This window comes from Sinocyclocheilus grahami, unplaced genomic scaffold, assembly GCF_001515645.1.
Source record: "Sinocyclocheilus grahami isolate Dianchi unplaced genomic scaffold, SAMN03320097.WGS_v1.1 scaffold297.1, whole genome shotgun sequence".
In the NCBI taxonomy this organism is placed as follows: Eukaryota; Metazoa; Chordata; class Actinopteri; order Cypriniformes; family Cyprinidae; genus Sinocyclocheilus; species Sinocyclocheilus grahami.
In genome coordinates this window covers 10,938-24,524 of record NW_015505476.1, presented here as the reverse complement: position 1 = coordinate 24,524, position 13,587 = coordinate 10,938, and the positions used below count along the sequence as shown (strand labels likewise).

The 13,587-nt window shown below is 33.7% G+C and overlaps 1 long non-coding RNA gene across 1 annotated transcript in view; it reads right to left on the bottom strand.

Moving 5' to 3' along the window:
• LOC107601031 (uncharacterized) overlaps window positions 1-13,587 on the bottom strand; it is a 15,899-nt gene that overhangs the window by 749 nt on the left and 1,563 nt on the right. Inside the window, exon 2 of the long non-coding RNA XR_001610874.1 lies at window positions 8,145-8,150. This is a non-coding gene — a long non-coding RNA (uncharacterized lncRNA). The remainder of the gene's footprint in view (window positions 1-8,144; window positions 8,151-13,587) is intronic.

Below are 13,587 nucleotides of genomic sequence, written 5' to 3'. Positions count from 1 at the left end.
GCTGCATCTGCTGCCTACTTAGACCCACTCTGTGATCAGCAGCAGCTGGATGCAATAATCGCATGCCAATGTGCATTGGCTCATTTAGTTTACACTCAAAGTGGATTGATCTCTCTAAGCGAGATCCCAATTTCGTCGATCATCTGACGTGACGTCTCAATTCCCTCCTTCAGGGAACGAGGGTTACCATACGTAACCGAGACGCTACTTTGTATACACTGTTTTAAAAGGCTCTATATAAATAAACCTTAAACCAATCAGACCTCCACAACTGACCGATGAAAATACTATGTGAAATCTAATTGGCTGAGTGAACTGAACCTGGAATTATTTTGATAATCAAAGCTGGATCTTTAATTTCTTTCCAGTTTAATCATATTTAGCAATGTTATTGAAATGTAGCCTATAGAAATGGCTAGGAATTGGGTGCTTGAATGATTTGTACATATAACCTCTGTCCAACTGGTTGGTCTCTGAGCAATTTTTCTAAAAACAACATATAGCCTATGGCTCTAAAGACTTCATATAAAACATCAATGTTGTGTCATAATATGTCAGATACCTCAACTGAATTTAAAATCATTGCAATCAATTCTCAGTTTGTATGATGACAATAATAAGTAACAACTCCTCAAATCAACATCAAATGCAAAAATAGATGTAAATGATGCAAGATATAATACAATAAATGCTCTAATAGCATCACTGTTTAGACATATATTGGGAGGTTTTTTTTCAGGTCAGATTTTTTTTTTTCATGAAAATCCACTTAATATTAGCTACACATTCAATGGCACTCTCCTCTAAAAAAGTGAATATATTAAATGACAGTTACATGTAATTACATTGTCTGCAAATGCATTAAACCCATAGAACAGAATGTAGTAATGTTATGGCAAATATGAACAATTCATTATAGTGTTATATTTGGTCTCCAAATCGTAAGTATCAGTTTAGGGAATAGTGCATCTGACCCATATCTAAATATGGTGAGAGCAGCGTGTATCTGAGCGCATCCTGTTTTGTGCAAGAGCAAAAGAAATCCGCGAGATTCGTGCTCGCGCATTATATCACTTTCTTTGCGTGAACATTTAGGCGGCGTTATGCAAATCTTCCCACATCGTGACGTAGACATGTGGGGCGTGTTAGAATGAGCACTGAACTTTTATAAAGAACATCTCTTTGGATTTGAGACTTTAGTCTTTGCAACTTTGAGACTTTAGTCTTTGCAACTTTACAGATCTTCTTTATGCACCAAGAGCTTGTGACACTCCAAAGAGAAAGGAAAACTTGAAATCGCATCATATGACCCCTTTAAGTAACAATATAATTCAAACAAACATGATACTGGAATTTTTCATTTCAGCAGAAGGACAGAATCAGTATTATTTTACTATCATTGAAATACTATTACAGTTTTTATTAATATTTTAGTTTATATATATATCAGTTAGTTTATACATATTAGTTTATACACACACACCTATATCTATCCATTCATCCATCCATCCATCCGTCCGTCCATCCATATATACAAACTGTGTATATATATATATATATATATATATATATATATATATATATATATATATATACACACACACATACATATTACAGTTTTTATTAATATTTTAATCAGTTTAATAAATATACGTACATACACGCACATATACAATCATATACTGTATTTTTAGAAAATATATTATTTTACCATTTAATAGCATTATTTAAATTTGTTATTTAACAGCAATATTTCTATAATGCACAACAGTGCCAAAACACATTGGTAACTATCAAAAACCCACTCAAAGTGTCCACTGGGTTTTATTTAAACTGCTTATGACCTTTACCTAATAAAATAACACAGTTTAAAGCATTTACATGACTTTAAATATTATCTGATTATAATGCATAATCAGTCTAAGATTGTACATGTAAACACAATAATTAATTTGCAAACACTCGTCGTACTGTAATCAAATTCAAGTGCCTTCAAAATCAGAGAGTGATGACTGCGCATGTTTGGTTGGATTATGAGACCATATGGTGCACTACATTCATTCTGTGTTCTCTCTTTCTTCCCCACGTATAAGAAACAAGGTTTTCAGGCTCGTAACCCATTTAGGTATTGTGGGATCTACCTTAGAGACTGACATCAAACTCAGAAACATGGACTCTCTAGAGGAGGCTAACGCAAACAGATGAGCACTGCATCACAGCGTACATGCGGCTAGAGCAAATCAACCCGCTGTACTGACACTACACATCTCCTGCTCCCTGCATCCGCTCGCAAACAATGGCCATTATCAAAATGAAACATGACACAGACTGAAAGAAACACATGCACTGTTTGGTGTTCTCCACTCCAGTACACTGAGGAGCCACAAATTGATCAGTGCACTCACAGCAGAATTGTATCGCTGACAATTTTAAGTCCACTAAATCACACAAAACGCATTGCCACCAAAACGTATTTGGAAACTTCAGGCAGACTTAAAGGAAGAGTTCAATCAAAAAATTAACATTTGCTGAAAATGTACTTATCCTCAGGCCATTCAAGATGTAAAGGAGTTTGTTTCTTCAACAGAAGAGATTTGCAGAAATTTTGCATTACATCACTTGCTTACCAATGGATCCTCAGTGAATGGGTGACGTCAGAATAAGAGTCCAAACAGCTGATAAAAACATCACAGTAATCCACAAGTAATCCACACAACTCCAGTACATCAATTAACATCTTGTGAAGTGAAAAGCTGCATGTTTGTAATAAACAAATTCATCATTAAGACGTTTTTAATATCAAATTGTTGCGCCCAGCTAAAACGTGAGTTCTCTATCCATTGCTTCCTCCAATAAAAAAGTTGAAGTCTGAATCACAAAAGAGAAATATGCACAGATCAACTGCTGAAAACACAGCATGTCGTGTGGAATATTGTGATGTTTTTATCAGATGTTTGGACTCTCATTCTGAAGGCACACATTCACTGCAGAGGATCCATTGGTGAGCAAGTGATATAATGCTACATTTCTCCAAATCAGTTCCAATGGAGAAACAAACTCATTGATATCTTGGATGGCCTGAGGGTGAGCAGATATTCTCCCTGTGTGAATAAAAAATCAGTTTGCCATAAGTTTGGTTTAAAAAATTCAAAAATGGCTCAGAGAATTCTTAGGAATTTGTGTACAAAATATTAAGCCATTCATCATATAAAGTCATTTCTTATGTAATCCATGCCACATGCTACAGTTTTACTATTAAAACTCAAACAATATATCAGTGCTGACATTAAGTGACATGGTGTTATAATTTACATTTCTCCCTCCAACATCCCAATAAGACCTGTGAATGCCATTCATCTTTTTTTCTGTTCGACAAAATTCTGTAGTGTATTTTCTCATTAATGTCAGTCAGTATTCAGCCAGTGAAGTGTCTTCCAGCTCTAGGGCCAGTAAGGGACAAGTCTTGTTTGTACAGGGAGTTGTTTCCAGAGGGTAACTATCTGCTTTGAGAAGATAATGAGGAATTATGAGGCGCTTGATCCCAATACTCATACCCATCCACTTTTAATTACCTGTCAGGATTCAGAATGACTAAGAACTGAAGCCTTAAGCATCTACCACCATCCTAGAGAAGAGTCTTGCACCTGGGCACAAGATATGTACTCCAGAGCTTTGGGAAGTTTTCTTTCATTTTATGATATTTCTTTCTGTTGAATCAAAAAGTTAAGGCAGGTACAAGAACAAGAAGAAATATTTGCCAATGGGGAAATTAAAAAAAGTCTTAACACACTGGCAATTTATTTTTCTGTGTTAAGAATAAACCTCACTAAATTTTGGTAGAGATTTCTGAAAATAACACCTAATATAATATGTCATTTATTTTATGGATGTTGATATATTTACACTAGAAAATTAGATTGATTTAAGAAAATAATTGTTTTGCCGTTTAGGTTTAGCATAAAAATTGCATCTTATTTGCACATGCACAGAATACACACACACCATTCAAAAGACTGGATTAAATTAAATTAAATTAAATTAAATTAAATTAAATTAAATTAAATTAAATTAAATTAAATTAAATTAAATTAAATTAAATTAAATTAAATTAAATTAAATTAAATTAAATTAAATTAAATTAAATTAAATTAAATTAAATTAAATTAGATTAAATTAAATTAAATTAAATTAAATTAAATTAAATTAAATTAAATTTTCAAAAAAATTATACTTTTATTCGGCAATAATGCATCAAATTGATCAAATTGATTGATAATAATAGGAAACGCTTCTTAAGCACCAAATCAGCATGTTACAACTATTCATGAATATTAAAAAGAAAACAGCTATTTTAAGTTGTAATAATATTTCACAGTAATGCTGTTTTAATCAAATAAATGCAGCCTTGGTGAGAATAAGCAGCTTGTTACCAAAAAAAAATTAAAAATCTTACTGACCCCACTTCTGAGTGTATCTACAGCAATATTTATAATATCTTTCAAAGTATAGTTTCACACATAATGCAGTCGCCCAATAAAATGGATTGTAGTGTAAACTAATTAGATAAATCTTCAGTTCCACAAGATCTTGGCAGCAAATAAAGTACAAAAGCAACTCAAAGTGGTGAATGTTTACCATGACCTCTTTTTTCTTCTTGCGTGCAAACACATATCATCTGCAGCAAAGAGACCGTGAGAGAAAAAAGTGTGAAATGAGGAAAACAGAGGGAGGGAATACACCCTGGCAGAGGAGCTGGCACTCGCAGCAATCAGGGTCGAGTCATGATGGATGGCGTCCAGGGTGCTGCCTACTCCAAACACAGCTCTTTGATTTAGGGTATGTGTACGTGAGTTCATATTTATTAACTGTGATGCAAGTCCATATGGCTGAGTGTATGTGTCATGAATAGTTGAGGGAAATTCAGTAGGCGCAATGAATGTAGGCCATAGCAAAATAGGTACAGGTAGTTCAGTAATAAACTTAAAAAAATTAAAAAACAGAACGGAACCGTTATCATGCAGTAGTAACACGAAAACCGTAACAATTTAATAATTATTCAAATGTGAAAAGCATCATAAAATCCATTCCACGAATGCTGTTCTCACAATATTTTCAGATAACATTTTAAAAAATCCTGCAAATATTAAATGGTTAATCACCCAAAAATGAAAATTAGGCTGCGTTTTACTCTCCCCCGAGGCATCCTAGGTGTATATGACTTTCTTCTTTCAGACGAATCCAGTCGGAGTTATATAAAAAATTGTCTTTGATCTTTCAAGCTGTTTAATGCCACTCAGCAGGTGTTGCATTGCTTCAGTCCAAAAGAACTTAAATAAAAATCGGCCATCCATAAAAAAAAAAAAGTGTCTCACATGTGCAAAGCCGACCTCATACGTCATTCCCCCGGAACTGCTTCTGTTTACAGCAGTGAGCGCAAGCTAGATTCAAGTGATTATTACGTTTTGAATATGGATATTTTTCTTACAAAAACGCATCGGTTCGCTACAGAAGGCCTTTGTTTACCCCCCGGAACCGTGTGAGACACTTTTTTTGATGGATGGGCGATTTTTATTTAAGTTCTTTTGGACTGATGCATGCAACACCCACTGAGTGGCATTAAACAGCTTGAAAGATGCCTCGGGGGTGAGTAAAACGCAGCCTAATTTTTGGGTGAACTAACCCTTTAATAGCATCTTGAGAATGAATGTTGTTCAAAGAATGTTCTTCTTTTGACATACCTTCATCAAGTACGAGTAACATCATATAGAAGAATATTCTTGCATTAAGTACAAATAACATCATAAGTATGTTCCATGAACATTGTTCTCACAATGTTTTATGATAACATTACGAAAACATTCAGCAAATATTAACAACATCATAAGGATGTTCCAAAACTGTAGTTATAAGCAGTGTTGGTGAAATTTACTTTTAAAATTAATGCATTACAATATTGCATTACTACTTTAAAAAAAAGTAACTAATTGCGTTACTTTTAATGGAAAGTAATGTGTTACTTTACTTTTGCATTGCTTTTTCTCATCTAGGATGAGCTTACTTGTTTGTTTTTATTATAAAGGGTTCTGTTTAGGCAAATGTAAAAGCCCTTTCACACCAAGTGAAATGAATAAGCCTCAGGCTAAAGGAAATGTAAATGCATGTCTGTACAGTAAAAGTCGCAGCTCAAACAAACCTTTAAGCTGTGCTGCCATTCTGGATTGCATGAAGAACAAGACACAGGAGAAGAAAGTTCAACACTATTCAGCAATTTAAGCAAACGGAACACAAATGCTATGTTTATCTAAAGTCGTTTTTGCTATGGTTGAACTGGATCATCGAAGGTCAGCGGTAAAGACACTGGTTAATAAATTGGGATTAAATACATAAAGGATATTTACTTATTACAGGTTTGTGCCATATTCTGAGTTTTTATTTTATTTATTTTTCATTTTTACACTGAATCTGTTTTTGTGCACCTGAGATGAGTAAATGGATGTTTACCATTAGTCTAGAACTAAGGTATATAATCATGTTTACACAGTGCACACATAAACCAATAAACCAGAAAACAATTTGTTTATTTGAAAAAGTAATTTGAGTATTTACTTGTATATCAAAAAGTAGTTACTTTACGAGTTACTTGAAAAAAAGTAATCTGATTACATAACGTTCTGAGATGTTGCACTAATTTGTTCTAAGAACATTCACGAAGAACAAAAAGCATTATAAAGGCATTGTTCTAAGAACATTCGTCAAATATTCATAACATCATAAAGAAGTTCAAAAAATGTAGTTGTAAGAACATCTGCTCTCAACATTGAGAATGTTCAAGTACAAATAACATCAAAAGGACATTCCATGAATGTTTTATGGTAGCATTACAAATAACATCATAAGGCTGTTCTGAGAATGTGTCTCAACTTTATGAGAACATTCATCATAAGAATGTTTCATAAAGATTATTTAAAAAAAGTTTTTTTCCTGACATTTGCATAACATTTAAATAACTTTAGTCAAAGTTGTGGGAATGTTCCCTGTTAGCCACAGGTAGTATTTTACATTAAGAGGTCCCTTTTGGCTGAGGTAAGTAGATGGTCTCTGGGTCGGATAAGGTTGACAACCCCTGTATTATGTGATTACACTCAAGCTCCCCCTCAACCTGAAGTTTCTTCCTCCTGAAGGTTCTCAAGAAAAGGAAAACCGGTAGTGCATGAATCCCTGCACAGAACTTACAGTTCAGTTCTGTCTTTGTACAAGCCCATGTCAGTCTGTGTGAATCCCCAGCCTGCAATGTACTTTAACCAGTCTGTTATTTATTCAGCTGGAAACAGACTCTGTCAGGGGGACTCTGTATAAAAGGACCCTGGAGCTGGACTATGAGATTAAGGAGCTTCAAATAAAAAAACTGAAATTAGAAACTGAGTGGATGGAGCATCAGAGGTCATATGTTTATTAAATCAAGCAGTGTTTTAGTTTGAAGGGTAATGCTTAAGGCCTTTTTTCTTTCATCACCGTAAAAAAAATCAATAAAAATGTACTGGTATTCCAAACAGGTATTTAAATACATTTTATGCAAAATTAATGCAAGTATTGTATTATTATAGTATCTCTGACTGCTCTGTCAGCTGCGTAGTCCAATGTAATGGGGTCAAACCCCATTGGGGGGAGGATGGTAATGTGAAAGATTAAAATCTTTTCTGATTTTATCTCTCAGCATATTTCATTTGTTATGCAGAACCTAAACAGAAATCATCAAACCAATTCACACTATTTGTTCCTTTGTTCTAGTATCTCAGGAGCATGGCTCTAACAACACCAAGGTCATGGATGGCAGGGAATTCAAAAACTGATCAAATATATAAAGGATACCTTGAATAAAAAAGAAAGTGAATTTCGGTTAAATACTAGTGCTGTCAAATGATTAATCGCAATTAATTGCATCCAGAACAAAAGATTTTGTTTACATAATATATGTATGTGTGCTGTGTATATTTATTATGTATATATAAATACACACACATGCATGTATATATTTCAGAAAAATACTTACAGTCGCTGATTCTGAAGCGCCAGATTGTCATAGCAAAGTTGGAATTTACCCTTTTTTACATTTTTTTGCAACTTTACAGATCTTCTTTATGCACCAAGAGCTTGTAACACTCCAAAGACAAAGGAAAACTTGAAATCGCATCATATGACCCCTTTAAGAAGAAGAATATACACACACGTTTTTATATATCTATACTATGTATCAAATAAACGTTTATAGAAATGGACATTTTCAATAATGTGCTTTGAAATATATATATATATAGTTGAGACATCTGTGTGTATATATTCTTCTTTCTATATTTGTAATAATAATAGTAATAACAATAATTTTGTTAAATTAATATTTTTCAGGGCATACATTTTTTTTATTTAAAATAATAATAATAATAATAATAATAATAATTCTTCTTCTTCTTCTTATATACATGTCTCAGCTACATAAAAATTAATGACATTTTCTAATCATTGCTGCACAGGAAATAAGATTCATTTGAGATAAATATTTAAAAATATTCTGCATATGTGGATAAATAGACATAATTACGCCAAAATAATATTTTTATTATTTATATTTGCAAAAATGAAATTTCTCTGCTGCAACAGTCTGTTACATTTCTCTGATCAGCAATTCAGTAAATTTATTTTCCTGTCATTCCAATTCAACATCCTGTGCCAATTAACTTCAAGTTCCAAATCATGAACTGAACGAGGGCCGATTCAGAATGTTGTGCAAGCCAGTCGAAGGGGATTAAATGTCATGCATAAGGTCAGCATCGATGAGATGAAGGCAAAGGTCAACACAACCAGGATTCTTGGAAGTGGGTCGACTGGCTCATAGTCAAAATACAAATCCCGACCCCACACACACACCCGACTGTACATGTATTGAGCTGTCTATTAAGAAATAATCAGCATAATGGCTACATTCATAAAGCCCAAATCCACTCTCTGTATGTCCAGGACATTTACTATTATTCTGCTAATGAGAACACCTCTGAGCTGCCCAGAATAAGCGATTATCAAACACATCCATCCGGCCAGCACTACATCAGACATCTGTAGATTATAGCCCTCTAATCTTTATGAAAATATTTCAAAAGGGCCGCACCATGACAGGATAATTACATTTATCTTCTCTGTTCTAATGTTCCAGAATCCCAGGGCTTGAAGAGTGTTGAAACAACGTAAGGCTTGTATACTTTTATCTTCCTCTGATTTAGACGCTTGTTTGAGAAGTGAATATCAAATGGTACATTAACTGGGCCGTATTTACTCTTCATTAAAAGACTCCCTGTGTCTCTAGCTGTGATGGCGGTGAATGTGGGAAGAATTCGGCCACACAAACCAGCTCAACCATGATCAGACACACATGACATGCTGGGACTGAATCTCAAACATCTGTTATGCAATTTATGCTAATACTGGAGGTCCATGTCTCACAGTCACAGTAAACCACATGCTGGAATACAAATCTGATAAAATGCCATGTTTAAATATTTCACGTGCATACACTTATTTCTCAAGTATTGTGTAATAATTTTAGTTGCTATTTAGATACTTAGATCTTTTTTTCATTTTTGCAGTTTTATAATTGTTTTTCTTTAAATTCTGCTGAAAATGTATTATCCTACAAAACAAAAACAGTTGAAGATGCAGTGGAATATTTTCTTCTTTTTAAATATTTATTTATTCAACCATATTTCATTGAGTATTTATGAAGTAGTATTATTTTTTGTTTTAATTATTATTAAGATATTAAATAAGTGGCTATAAACAGCAACTGCAACATTTTTATAATTTATATTATATATTTATTATATATTACAATTTATCATGCTATAAAAGGTTTTTATGGTATATTATATACAACTAAAACCATTAAAAAAACTTCTATTATTTTAATTAAAATAGATTTTAAAAAAGCCTTAAACTGTGTCCTATAAAAAACTAAAACTCAAGTAAAATAAAAAAGTTTATAAATGCAAAAATCAATTAAATTGTTAATAAATAAAAATGTAAATTAAAGAAATATTAAATCAAACAAAAACAATATAAACAATATGGATATTTAAAAAACTAAAACTACTAAAATTACTATACTAAAACTTTAAAATTAAAATGATAACAAAAACTACAAATAAAAAGTAATTTAAATGATTAATTATTACAATTTAAATGATTAATAATTGAAACAGAATCTCAATACTAAAATAACACTGGTGCTACATAATGCCATAGGTATATTTTTATGAGCAATAAATATGGAAATGGAAATATTCAATATTGTTTTAGGCCTGTGCCCGTACTAAAATTGCCTTGACAAAAAATAACCATACCCTGAGAAATCTTCCCTGAAGTGTGACAACTAGTCCTGGTCTCCCCTATATCATACAAATCATATAGAAGAAAATGTCTAAAAATAGAAACATCAGCTCTGTGGTTGTAGCCATATTGTTATGTAGCCAACCCAAAGTATACAGACTAAGCTACTTTAAAAGTTGCAGCCATACATATAAATGAATTATTTACCATACACATAATGTATATTCAGCATCAACGCGAGTCCACATTGACCTCTTCATCCTCAGCAATCTTTTGCAACTGTTGGGTTTGGAGCGGCAGAACAGATTTCGCCTCCGGTCACAATACAGCCAAGGACAGTTTTGAAATCTTTACAAAACCTGCTATTCATCATATTGAGACAGCACCAGACAGCTTTTGCCTCCAACCCTGTTTGACTAGCTGTGAGTCCCAGTCTGTCATCAGCAGCTCCTCTAATGCGCACGGCATCCATTAGAGACGGTGTGCTCTGCTAATAATGCGCGTCAGAGTTGATATATTCTAATGGGGAGTTAAAGCCATTGAGTCTCTCTCCATGTGAGGAAAACAGGCCACTGCAATGACACTTCAACCACAGACGGACGGCTGAGATGTGGTCTATTAGAGGCACTTCAGATAAAGAGCGATGGACACACCAGCGCATAGATAAGAGCGAGCAAAACAAGCACACAAAAACATATATGTGAAAAGTGGACTGTCAGATGGGTTTTTAATGCTTCTGAAATGGCGGATGTGTTTTACGGATAAACACACACAAAGTAAGAGAAAAGTGTTTTCTGCAGGGTGATGCATGACATTGCACAAATAACGTTTTCCATTAGTGCATCCACAAACACTGCAGATCAGAATCAGCATTTCTGCAAATGACTACTGTATGTTTTAAGACGCTTAAGTCCACCGCCATTCATCATAACCTTTAAAAAACAGCTCACCCAAAAAAGACTGAACCCCGGGGGATCTCTGCAAAAACATAGCTAATAACGTAGTCATTTAATTATTCTTACTGACTAAAGATGTCAGCCGAAACTTTGCTGCGTAAAACAAGCCAGCCAGGTAAGATGCTGAAGAACATTAAACAGCAGAAATAATAAAGTGTCCATGTTAAATGCTTTTTCTGCTGTGCCAAGGGCGTAGAATTTATTAGGGACGTTAGGGACATGTCCCTACCAATATCCAGTGGCTACTAAATTGTCTCTAGCAATAATTTTGATCAAACATTAAATACTGTATATGTGTATGTAAACATTGTTGCTGTAATTTCAGCCGCATCTGAAATAGGTCATACCACTGATATTACCTGAGAAGTTCAAGTAAACACTATAAAAGTGTGTGCGATCGAGTATGCATATTTAATACATGGGTGCAGTAAAGTGTTTAAAACATTAGTGCTGAATGATAAAGTTTACCCTCTTTAACTTTATTGTTATGATGTTTTGTGCTCATCTGCTTCTCCCATTTGCTCTTTTTACATTGACTATGTAAGGAATAATTGATGATGGGCCGTTGAATAATTTGAAAAATAATGTACTTGGTTGTGATCATGCGGCCACGACACGAAGCAGTACGTACTGTAAGTGCACCACCCGATTTTGATGGACATGCACTTTTAATTTGTTTTGCAGTAATCAGTTGTTCCCCATGTCCCGGGCCGTTGCTTCCCAGTAGAAAACAAAACTAAAGAGAGGAACAACAACAGACAGCCACATTGACGAGCACTTATTTGAATAAAAAATATTTGTTATCGGTCATAACTTACGGGGAAAAATAGAGCAGACACTGGACATGGATGAAGCTTTTTAGAATGCATGTGTCGACCTCCTGCATTCGTGCACAACATCAAATGAAGTATACTTTGCATACAAAAATTAAGTATACTTTGGGCGTTAGATTGTGTTTTATTAACGTCGACACCTACCCCAACCCTAAACGTACCCCTTACAATAATGCAAATACAGTAGGCTAATTATTGTTCAGCGTGACAAAAATTACACTATATTGATGTCGCATGCCAGAACTTTGGATAGTTTCAATATACTTGTCTAGATCAACTTTGAATAAAGAAAACTACAGTTTCCAAAGTCAGATTTTCAGTGGCATAGAATTTAGGAGAGACGCTATGACATCACTACCAATACTAAATTGTAGCAATAATTTTGTTCAGACGATTAAATGTCTGTTGTCCGCCTTTATGTACCCACTAATGCCAAAATCAAACCTACACCCTTGGTTTGTGCAATGAAATTAAAGTACATTGGATATGGAAATGTCAAACTTCAAAAATGAAAATAAATAAATGAATAAAATAATTATTAATTACAATAATAAAATAATATAAATTGTATTAATATTATTATTATTATTATTACCAAAATAATGACCAAAGGATCAAGTGCATCATGTTAAACATTGCTGTTTGGATTGTGTAGCCTTGTGCTAGTAAATTGTAAGGGACTGTCAATAATACAATTTATAATAAAAAAAAAAAAAAATCCAATTAATTACAATAATTAATTTAATTCAATTATTATTATTTTGACAAAATATGACTATTTATCAATAACCAAATAAATCAAATGAATTTTAGAAGCAAATAAATAAATAAATTATTATAATCTAAAGGTGAAGGTAAATAAATAAATAAAATTATACAATTATTTATAATTATCATTATCATAAAAAAAATACTTGCTTTATAAGTTGCACTATATGATGCAATATATTTTTTTATCTTAAGTTCGTATTCACTGTACGGGGATACACACACACACACACACACACACACACACAAAGTGATTTTAAGTTTTTTGCATTCAGTGGAGAAAAAGTGTGTGTGTGTGTGGGGGGGGGGGAAGCCAGATTCCATGTGGGCCTACATATGATCAGAGTTTGTAAACAGAGAATCTGTCCTTGAACAGAATTAAACGAATTGCTTCCCTTCATTTCTGCTGCCTCTCCACATTAACAGACTAAAGCAGATTTTCCTGCAAAAGAAGTGCTGACCGCTGCTGATGGACACTGAGCCCGCTTTCATCAACACATGCGGCTGTGTTATTAAACAGCTAAAGCAGCTTTAAATGCACACACACACAGACACAGACACACACACACACACACCCACCCAGACACACACACACCCACCCAAACTCACACTCACACACACGCTCAGACACTCACACACACGCTCAGACACTCACA